The sequence below is a fragment of the Nicotiana tabacum genome, chromosome 4, assembly GCF_000715075.1.
Source record: "Nicotiana tabacum cultivar K326 chromosome 4, ASM71507v2, whole genome shotgun sequence".
Lineage (NCBI taxonomy): Eukaryota > Viridiplantae > Streptophyta > Magnoliopsida > Solanales > Solanaceae > Nicotiana > Nicotiana tabacum.
The window spans coordinates 70709541-70721210 of NC_134083.1; the positions used below are offsets into that span (position 1 = coordinate 70709541).

An 11670-nucleotide genomic window follows, 5' to 3' on the forward strand; every position below is an offset into this window, starting at 1 on the left:
CCAGAAACTGCTTCCATCTCTTTACATAAAATCCTTCTTGTTTTCCTATCACAGGGTCCATAAACACCAGTGAATGCACATTGAAAATCAGTATTTTCTTCCTTCAAAAATACAGTAATTGAATGTTGCCCTATGTGTTTATCTGAACAACTCCATCTTCTCTTATCCCAGTAAACCAAGATACCACTACTTCTACCTTGTGACCTCAGTCCACCCAATCAGTTCACTTCGAACCTTTGATCTGCCTGATACATGACTGATGCACTTACTTCATTTTAGTTTCTGATAGGCATATTATGTCTGTATTATACTTTCTCAGAAAAAGATTCACCATGCGCCTTTTCTCCGTGTTATTTATCCCTCTAACATTCCAACAAATAATCTTTTACTTCATCGAGAAATTAATAAGACCTTCCTACCCTTATTTCTCCCAACAACATCATTATTACTAGACTCTCCCTTAAACCTCACCCCAAACTCCAAAGATTTTTGCAACCTCTCCATCTTATTATTAGGTGAGAGATTACTAGAAGAAGAAGAAAAAGAAGTAGTAGTAGTAGTAGTAGTAGTAGTAGTAGTAGTAGTAGGTGTTTTGGGTCTATCTTCCTCAATTCGCAATAGAAGCTCCAACAATTTTTCCTCTGTATTTACAAAGCACACTCCCAATTGTTTGCTAATTCTGACTATATTTCTACTCACCCATCTAGATGCTTCCAATTGGTTTAATCTCTCTTGTAAGCACAAAGATTCTTCATTGTACCACGGTAGCATAAGGATATCCTGGGCAGCATCTACCTCCATCTCTTCTGCAGAATTTTGAGTGAAGAAAAGTGAAGTATTATATTCAAAATCTTTTCCAGATGCAACCCCAACAAGATTCTCCTCTTCATTTTCTACCATAGTATCGATAGTTTGCTCTTCTATTGCATATAAACTCCCAATATGCTCAAGAAAATCTTCATCTTGATTACATGCAGAGTCTTCAAAAGTTTTTCCTCTTCATTGATAACACAATCTTAAGTATCATCTCGAGATTTGTTCTGAACTTGATTCTAGACCAGAGATATATTCCTAGTGTCTTTCTCCTGTATCGCATCGCCAACCCCGATGGCTTCTATATCATCTCTCATCGGGTTGAAAGGATTGAGAAAATCAGAATTTTTCCTGCCTTCGTTAGACTGGACCCTAAAATAAGGGTCGACAAATTTTGATCTAAAAACTAATTTACTACTCTGCTCTTCTTTATTTCTTCTAGTGGTATTTCTTTGGCCCAACTTCCCTTGTGACATTTTCTTTAACACGTATTGGCCCATTTTTCCCAGTATTTGACTTTTGGCCCATCCCTTTAAAAATATGTGCCTCTTTAAAATTATCATTAACTTCTAGTAGCTTCAGCGCTTTGGTTTCTACGCACATGCTGCCCCTGCATTAATTGTCCTCTTGGGAATTTGAGATTCCTTATTGATTTTCTCAACACAACCTTTCAAATTCCAAGAAAAATTCTGGCGGTGTTCATTGCAGTTCCGATGAACCTCTTCCATCCACGATGAAGTCTCCACATAAAGGGGAATCTTGAATAGCAGATCTTTAACTTCAATGTCCATTGTTGCCGGAAAATTTTACACAGATTCTTGCCCACCTCAGATGTCTTCTGAATTTCGTATCTTCATCAATGTCTACAAATCCCCCAAAACGATCTCCTATCTCCTCAAACATATCTTCTGACCAGAAGTGAATCGGAAAACCCACCAGCTTAATCCATACGAAATTGGATTTATAACTTTTTCGAAGACAAATCGAAACAGGGGACCACCATTCAAGATACAATTCACTCTTTGTATTTCCATCTCTCCATTTTTACTCTTTCTGCTTCTAATCTGGAAGGAAATTCAAACAGAAAATATTCATTGTTTACTTCTTTTACAACTATACCTGTCAGAACTTTCCACACCTTACATGTCCATTGTTATAATTCTTTACAACTAGGAGGGGTCATCGTATTATGTCTGAAAGAACCCAGTAAACACTTTTGAAGAAAGCCCACCCTCCTCTTTATCGAACTCTTCTCAATTCGAAAATTGTTTTGTGCAGAATCTTTTTCAGGAATCAGCTTCACCTTATCTTTTGGCCATTCTGATAAATGAGCTATTTGTACATACCCCGAATCTTCCTTTCTTCTCTCAGTTACAGGAGCTCTGTATGTACCCTTCTCTATAAACCTTCTAATTTTTGAAGCATAGTCAGACCATCCCACATTCTCTCTAATCTCAGGAATGATGATTGTCGATTTGTTGCTTCGTTTCATCGCCACAACTCTGATGTATCTATCCATGCCATTAAAGTTTAGATAAAAATGATAGGTATAATTTTCGATTTGATACTTCCAATTTCTGCAGACTTTGCCTTTTTTTGTTGACTCATCTTCCATACAACGACAAAGGTTTAGCAGACTGATTCTATCAAAAGACACTATGTTTACAAAGTTCTTCCGTCTTTCGATCACTTCATACCAGTAGTCACCAACCTCCACAACCTCAAAAGTCTTGAGACCAGCAGCAAATATACAATTTCTTGCCATATTGACTTGTCAACTTTATCACATTCACTTTTCTCTTCGTAATTGGCTTTTAAGCACTTTTTTAGTTTTTGTGTTTGGCAATGATAAAAAATACTTAAAAGTACTTACTTTTAGACATCAATAGTACAAAAATTAGCCAAAATTCAAAAGTTGGGTATTACCAACTTATGACTTTTGACTTTTAGCTTATAAGCTACTTTTTAAAATTCAATCCAAACACCCTCCTGAACCCAGCTTACTATAAGTCTTTCCACGTGGTATCCCCTATAAATGTGTAAATCAGAATGTGTTACATAAAGTGAAAGGAAAGGAGTAATACAACAAAGTTAAAAGATTAAAGTTTTATTCTATTCAATGAGATTCATGATTTAGGTGGACGTTCGAGTAATCTTGTAAAAGATTGTGATGACTCGCATGGTGAGTCTAGACTTCTAGTTGATGGACATGTTTGAAGATGAGGTCATTCTTGATAATGGGCTTAAAATAAAATTTTATTGTCTTATCACATTCATTTTCCTTCAATTCTATTTGAATTCATGAAGGGGAGTCTCGGAGCAACAATAAAGTTATTGCGACCTATAATTCGAGTTGCGGAATCAATCCCCCGCACTTCCGTCTGGGTAGGTCGCCTACATCACACCTCTTGGGGTGCGAGCTTTTCCCGAATCCTGCATGAACATGAGATGCTTCGTGCAATGGACTGCCATTCTATTTGAATTCTTGTTGTATAAATAGAAAGACTTTAGCTCAGTCCCATCACTCTTTCCTTCTTTTGACCCCATGTCGCCACACTAGGGGAAGATGGGGACGTAAAAGAGGGGATTCTATCAACTTGTTCGGCCTAGGATAATAAGCTCATGAGCTTTGTCTTTACTTCATCGTCGAGAAATGAAAGAAGACTTTCATCTCCAAGTTTAACCCAGACATAGTTCCCTTATCTTTTTTTTGGTTCCTTTATATTGACTTGTCTAGTGAGTGTAGAATTGAAAATTCATTGAAGGTGATCTTTGCTTTGTACATAAGAATCCATATTTGTGTTGTCCTAATGATGCACTTGAGCACATAATTGAAGATAGCTTAAGGGATTGAATGTTTGGACACCAATAATGATGTTACTTTAAGTGATACATTTATTGTGAATTATTTGCACTTGATGATAATTGTGAATTAGGACTCTTGAAAGGTGCAATTCCTTGAGAGAGTTCTTGTGATTTGATTGAAAAGGGAAAGGGAAGTAAACTAATAGTTGCTAGCTTTAGTGTCCATTTTGCTCTATCCCTATTCTTGAGAGTGCATTTTGGAAAGACATGTCAAAGCTTCTAAAAGCTAGAACGGAAGAAAATTCTTGGAGCTTTGGATGATTCATTGGAGCATAATTATGATAATTTTTTTTATGATGAGTAACTAACTTCTTTGATTTATTTGTGAAGGGTCATCAAGAGAGGAACTTTAAGGAAGAAGATTTCTTGGGTTCAAGAAACTTTAAAAAAATTTAAGTTCAAGAATAGTATGTATTCTTGGTTAATGCTAATACTTGGGTTTTTAAGACTGAAGGTATTTCTTACTTATGAGCCTTTTAGTTGCAATAGTATGATACCTTGCGAATATTCTTTTATGTTGCTACTAGAATTCTTCGATCGGTAGTTAATGGAGTTCTTAAGGATGTTGTGGGGGGATATTTGTGTGTGATCCCGGGAATGATTCCCTTTGTTTTTAGGTTGTAAGAGTACCAAACAACCAATTAGAGGATGGTTAGTAAGGTCACTCAACTATATTGATTATAATCCATCCAAAATTTGATTTGTGGGAAGCATGCAAGTGTCAATTCTTGAAATCATTGGTTTCTTTATTCCATCCTATTTGTCTTGTCTTTTCCAAGCCAGGCAGATGCTAACTTTGTTGACATTTTAATCTTTGTGGGATGATGAGAAACTTAGGCTCTATCACAAAGTAGTTCATACTTGAAAAATTAAAGAGTCTCTACTTAAGTGTCCATTTTCATAACTGGATTGATGCTATGCCTTTGGATGGTAAGTTGCATGTGGAGAAGTTTATATTTGTAAAATACAAATGTTGGTGGGTCCAAATTTAGCATGTACACATGGTAGGTATACTTATGTTTTGGTCTACATAAGACATTTACCTTGTTTAAAGAACTTATGAATGTCGCATTTAGTCAGTATATGGGAATTTATATTGGGAATTTATATTACTCCTTGTGACGATTTGTGCACATATTTGTTAAAGGAGTATTTATGCCTCCTAGACTTGATTAGGTTAAATGGACACATGAACAATATCTTATTTTATTTTTTACTAAATTCATGCATATTTGGTATATATTACTTACTATTGCAGGTTCTGTAGTGTGTTACACGATTTTAATTCGAGGACAAATCCTATTTTAAGAGGGAAAGGACGATGACGCCCAAAAATGTTAGACTCGTCATCGAGACCACGGATGTCGCAATAAAGAACTTTGAAGAGGTGAAAGAGCACAAAGAATCAAAATGGACTGATTTAGCTTATTTTAGTTAAGTTGTATTTAGCTTATTTTAATTAGGATGTAGCCTAAAGCCGTTTTAGGTAATTATTTATGTCTTATGTTGCCCTTAGTACTAATTTTCTTTAGGGTTTTAGCTCACTAGTTTTTGATGATTGTGAAGAAATCTGTAAGAGTTTATGGGATTTTCCGAGACTTCCTCATTGGACCATCTTAAATTCTTCCTTACTAAGAATACATGTATGTGTTCCAATCCCCTTCTCCCTTGGATTATTAGTTTGTACTTGAATGTTTAGTTGCTTTCATTATTTGCTATTAATCATTTGTTTCTTCTAATCTGTTCCTCCTCTCCTTTCTTATTCCAATTCTGTCTAGTTTTAAGCCGTTTGTCTCAAATTTATTTGTTCTTACATTTAGTTGATATCAAATGTAAACCATAAGATGCAATAAATGAATTTGAAAGTGAAAAATAGTCATTATGTGCACATAGATTCAGAAGGTGATGAATGCCAATTCAAGCGAAGATAACAACGTGAAAAGGTAGCCACCGCCCGTATATGTCCTTCTAGTATTGTATTGTACATGCTAACAGTAGGCTCTCCTGCACGTACAAGTGCTGAAAATATAGTTGTATACAGTTTTGGCGACCAGAATAAACAGCTGAATTAAACTTCAGGGAATGGGCAGTGGATTTTGTGGCTCTCTCTCTATATTATTTTATTATTACTACTACTTTACTACTATTAACAAGTCACAAACCAGAGGAGCTTCCGGATCATGTGAATTTACAAAAAAAAAAACATAGAAATTTAACTTTATTCCAAGAATTGACAAAACAACCAAGTCAATAGTAATAGGCGTGGATAACTTTGCAAGAAAACTGGGGCCCATTTGAATTTTTCTTCCACACGCTCAATTTGTAGGCTCTTAAAATACTATCACTGCTTTTAACATAGAAAAAGAAAATTTGGACCCCACTTGAATAAATGGATCTTTTAGTTGAGATAAATATGACAGCTTTTCAAATGCTAGCTCTTGGAGTATAATTTTATCTCTTATTTAACTCTTTACTAACTCCAATTATCTTTATAAAATTTTAGTAAATTTAGCAAACCTTTGAGAACTGTTAAATGCCAGCAAAAGCCATTTTACATGATAATGTTAGGAGATAAAATAGAGATTGAGAGAGGTAGGCTACATATTCATTTTGGAATCTTGTCATATACCATACAAATCTACCTATTATACTTTTTGATTTCGATTTATTTAAATAAGACAAAATGAACTTCTATTTGATGCTTATTATTTTTTATCCATTTATTGTCATTTTGGACTTTAATCTAACAGGCAAAACTGTGTTGGTTTGCAATTTAAAAAATTTGCATAGTTCCAAAGGTTTAGAAAGTTCACTTTTCAAATGTAAATTTTGTGGTATTGCAGTTTGCACTTTTTTTTATTTTTATTCATGACTACATCTAAGATAGCTAATATTAAACTGGGTGGCATCACAAACATTACAGCTTATAATATTTTAATTTAGCTCGAATGCCACAATAATTTAAGTGGGTCAATTAAAGTTTAATTTGGGAAACACTTCAATGTTAAATTTAGTTTAGAAAAAAAAATTGTAGATGTATTTAAGCTGTTGAATTATCAAACCATAAACAATATTTTAGAGAATCTTCGAGAAAAAGGAAAAGGAATGTCATCATTCCGTTGAACAGGGAAAAATTAATGAACAATATTATCAGAAAAATCAAGGGAAAAGGAATGTCATTTTGTAAACAAGAAGAAACATTTTAAGAGAATCTTCAGAAAAAATTAATAGGGAAAGGAATTGTTATTTTGTACTATACAAATATTTGAAAATAAAATGAGATTTAAGGTAGGAAAACATAATTACATATTGTAACGACCCGGCCAGTCGTTTTAAAAGTTGTAGCCTCGTTTCCCTATTTACTGCTCATTCTGTACTTTATAACTGATATATGACTTGTCGGAGTAATTGGTTTAGGTCCGGTGAGGTTTTGGAATGAATTGAAACACTTAGTTTCAAGTTTTAAAGTTTAAGTTCAGATAGTGACCGGATGTCTACTTATGTGCAAACGACCCCGGAATAGAATTTTGATGATTCCAATAGCTCCGTATGCCCAAAAGTCAACTCCTCGGTCAAACTTCCAAACTTAAATTCCTATTTTAGCCATTTCAAGGCTAATTAAGCTACGGACTTCCAAATAAAATTTCGAACACACTCGATCGAAATCCAGTTCTGAAAATTTTTATAGCTCCATTATGTCATTTATGATTTGTGTGCAAAATTTGAGGTCAATCAGACTTGATTTAATAGGTTTCGGCATCGAATGTAGAAGTTGGAAATTCTTAAATTTCATTAAGCATGAATTGGGGTGTGATTTATAATTTTAGCGTTGTTTGATGTGATTTGAAGTTTCAAATAAGTTCGTATCGATGCCAGGGTCGATGCTCAGGATCGAGGGACAGGATCGATGCCAGAGTCGATGCTCAGGATCGAGGGCCATGATCGAAGGCCAGAATCGAGGGCAATGGGACTTCGTCCCTATGCCATTTTGACGAATTGGAGCTTGAGGAAAGGCGATTTTTGATAGATTTTCAAGAAAAAATATTTGGGTAAGTGATTCTAACTCGGATTTGGTCAATATACACGAATATATCATTGTTTTCACCATTTAATTAGTGTATTGAGATGGAAATTTGGAAAATTTTTAGAAATCTCATAGAAATGAATTTTTGAGATTTCGGTGTCGATTCAGAGTCGGATTTGAGTGAAACTGGTATTGTTGGATTCGTAATTGAATGGGTTATCGGATTTTGTGAGTTTTTCCGGATTCCGAAACGTGGGCCCCGCGAGCGATTGTTTTAGTTAATTTTAGATTTTTATTGAAAATTATAGTATTTTCTTATGGAATTTATTCTATAATTTTTGTTGACTGTATCGAATTAATTATGACTAGATTCGAGTTGATCGGAGTCGGAAAATTGAGGAAAAGACATACTACTTGATTAAATTGGAGCAAGTCAGGGTAATTGACATGTCTGACCTTGTGTGAGGGAAATTTTTCCTAGGATTGGTATTGATATGATAATTGTAATGTGATGAAAGTCATGTACACGAGGTGACGAGTGTGTACACGGGCTAAATGTGAAAGTTTATGTTTTAAAATTGTGTAGATCACTGTTGTATATTAATTAAATTATTAAATTTTGTTATATTCTCCATCATTGATCTAATTTATATACTTTAAATTTGTTTGACCTTCTCCTGCTAATTATTTTTACCTGTTTAGCTAAAACTTGATTTCTTTTATTCTGTGTATTTTTTTGAAGGTGGAATTTCTTTAATTTAAATATTATTAATATGAAGTATTTGATATTTTAAATTTGGAACTTGTAACGACCCAGCCAGTCATTTTGAATATTATAATCCTGTTCCCCCATTTACTGCTCAAATTATGTCTTGCAATTTATTTATGACTTATTGGGTTAGTTGGTTCGGGTCCGGATGGAATTCGAAATGAAATAAGACACTTAGTCTCATAATTGAAAATTTAAGTTAGAAAAATGGACCGGATATGGACCTATATGTAAACACACCTGGATTTGAATTTTGATGATTCCAATAGGTCTGTATGGTGATTTTGGGATTAGGAGCATGTCCGGAATATTATTTGGAGGTCCATAGTGAATTAGGCTTGAAATGCCGAAAGTTGAATTTTTGAGAAGTTTGACCGGGGAGTTGACTTTTTGATATCGGGGTCGAAATCCGATTCTGAAAATTTAAATACCTCTGTTATGTCATTTATGACTTGTGTGCAAAATTTGAGGTCAATCGGACGTGATTTGATAGGTTCTGAAGTCGTTTGTAGAAATTGAAAATTTCAAAGTTCATTAGGCTTGAATCTATGTGTGATTCGTATTTTAGTGTTGTTGGATGTGATTTTAAGGCTCGACTAAGTTCGTATGATGTTTTAGGACTTGTTGATACATTTGGTTGAGGTCCCGGGGGCCTCGGGTGAGTCTCGGATGGTTAACGGATCAAATTCGGACTTAGAAGAAATAGCTGAAATTTCTGCCCTCTGCTACAATCGCACATGCGGAAATTCCATCGCTGGTGCGAGCTCGCAGAAGCGAGCCTGGAAAGCGCAGGTGCGCAAATGGACTATGGGGCAGTGGTCGCAGGTGCGAGGGAAATTCCGCACCTGCGTGAGCGCAGATGCGGAGGGACGCGCGCAGAAGCGGCTTGTGCAGGAGCGCAAATAGGCACGCAAATGTGGGCAAAGGCACAGATGCGGGACTTTTTCCGCACATGCGGTTGGCGCAGAAGCGGCCAAGTTGCCGTAGGTGCGAAAAGCTCTGGGCAGTACATAAACAGAGGGGTTCCGAGCTTTTGCCATTTTTGAGCATTTCAAGCTCGGGTTGGGCGATTTTGAGCAAGGTTTTCATGAGAAAACTTGAGGTAAGTCCCTTGTGATCATTTGTACTCCATAATATTGAATTATCATTGAATAATCCGACTAGATTACATGTTTTTGAGGTGTAAATCGGGGTTTTTGAACTTAGGAATTTGAAATAAGATTTGATGATTTGGAGGTCGAGTTGATGTTGAATTTTGATAAAATTAGTATGGTTAGACTCGTGGTGGAATGAGCTTTCGGATTTTATAACTTTTGTCGGGTTCCGAGACATGGGCCCCACGAGCGATTTTTAGCTAATTTTCGAATTTTTATGGAAAATTATTATTTTCTTATGGAATTAATTCTAATGAATTTTATTGACTGAAACGAATTATTTATGACCATATTCGAGGCGTTTGGAGACCAATTCACGAGGAAAGGACATTGCAGAATAAGAATTTCACGGCTTGATATAAGTAACGGTTTTAAATCTGGTCCCGAGGGTATTAAATCCCGAATTTTGATATCATGTGATTATTTTGGAGGTGACGCGCATGCTAGGTGACGGGAATGTGGGCGTGCACCGAGGGGATTGTGACTTGGTTCGTCCCGGAAAACTGTAAAGTTGAATAATTTGTTGTTAGCTATATTCTCTCTATGTGTTGATAAAATTTGACTATAAATCATCTTAGAAATCATACTTAGGCTATGTGATAGTAATGTTGGGATCCACAGAGGTCTTGTACTTGTTGAATTGCATGCTAAATGCTATATTTACTCAGTCTCAATTTTTACTTACATATTTTATCTCAGTCTCTGTTATTATTATTGATACATCATATCATTGTTGTTTGGGCTGATTTCATGATTATTGAGAGCCCAAGAGACTGGAGAGATTTATGACTGAGTGAGGCCGAGGGCCTGATTGTGAGATATTGATACTATAGCACGTGAGTTGTCCGTGCAGCACGTGAGTTGGCCGTGCGGATCCTTATATTATACTATGACACGTGAGTTGTCCGTGCAGCACGTGAGTTGGCCGTGCGGATCCTTATATTATACTATAGCATGTGAGTTGGCCGTGCGAATCCTTATATTATACTATAGCACATGAGTTGCACGTGAGTTGTCCGTGCAGATTATAGCGTTTGGGGTGTAGGAGCCCCTCCGGAGTCTGTACACCCCAGTGAGCGCGGGTACCCATTGAGAGAGTGATGAGGGCTGGGAGCCCAGTAAGTGACTGTTGTCCTAAAAGGTTGTACTTGATTTCCATTTGTTGTTGCACTTAGTTGATATCTGTCACTGTTGTGAAATCTCTGAAAGATTGTTGATATACAGATTACATGAATAGGAACTGTATAAAAATTGATTTGATATTTATCTGCCAGATTTGATAGCATGTCTATTCTTGGCTGGAATTACTCAAAATGAACCATAACTGTGTAGCTCGTTACTATCTTCAGTTCCTTATTTATTATTGTTACTTGCTGAGTTGGTTGTACTCATACTACACCCTGCACTTCGTGTGTAGATCCAGGTATTCCCGGACATAGCGGGTGTTGATCCTTTCGCGCGGTTGATTTTCAGGAGATTTTGAGGTAGCTGCCGTGTAACGCAGACTTTGTCTCTCCTTCTCTATCTCTTTGTTTTACCGTATTTGATCTCAGACTATTATAGATTATATTTTCCAGACTTGTATTCATATTAGATGCTCATGTACTCAGTAACACTAGGTTTTGGGGAGTGTTTGTATTGTATTTAAATATTATATTTTCAATCTTGAGAGAAATTGTGTTTTATTGAGATTTTCGGCTTGGCTAGTATTGAGATAGGCGCCATCACGACGGGTGAGATTTTGGGTCGTGACAAGTTGGTATCAGAGCCTAGGTTACATAGGTCTCACGAGTCATGAGCAGGTTTAGTTGAGTCTTGCGGATCGGTACGGAGACATCTGTACTTATATTCGAGAGGTAGTAGAATCCTTAGGAAAATTTTACTTTCTTGTATTCTGTCGTGCGAATTTGTTGATTCTGGAAACTAAATTTCTACTATTATATTCTCTCACAGATGGTGAGGACACGTACTACCGGATCGGACGGTCAACCACCAGTGCCACCAGTTAGGGCTGCGAGAGGCCGGGGCCGAGGTAGAGGTCGAGG

At 36.2% G+C, this 11670-nt stretch overlaps 1 long non-coding RNA gene across 1 annotated transcript; it reads left to right on the forward strand.

Annotated features, from left to right (window-relative positions):
- The first annotated feature begins 1296 nt into the window (after positions 1-1296).
- LOC142180324 (uncharacterized) lies at positions 1297-5318 on the forward strand. Its single transcript, XR_012708778.1, has 2 exons — positions 1297-4132; positions 4937-5318. It is a non-coding gene; the product is annotated as an uncharacterized LOC142180324 (long non-coding RNA).
- Positions 5319-11670: the final 6352 nt, after the last annotated feature.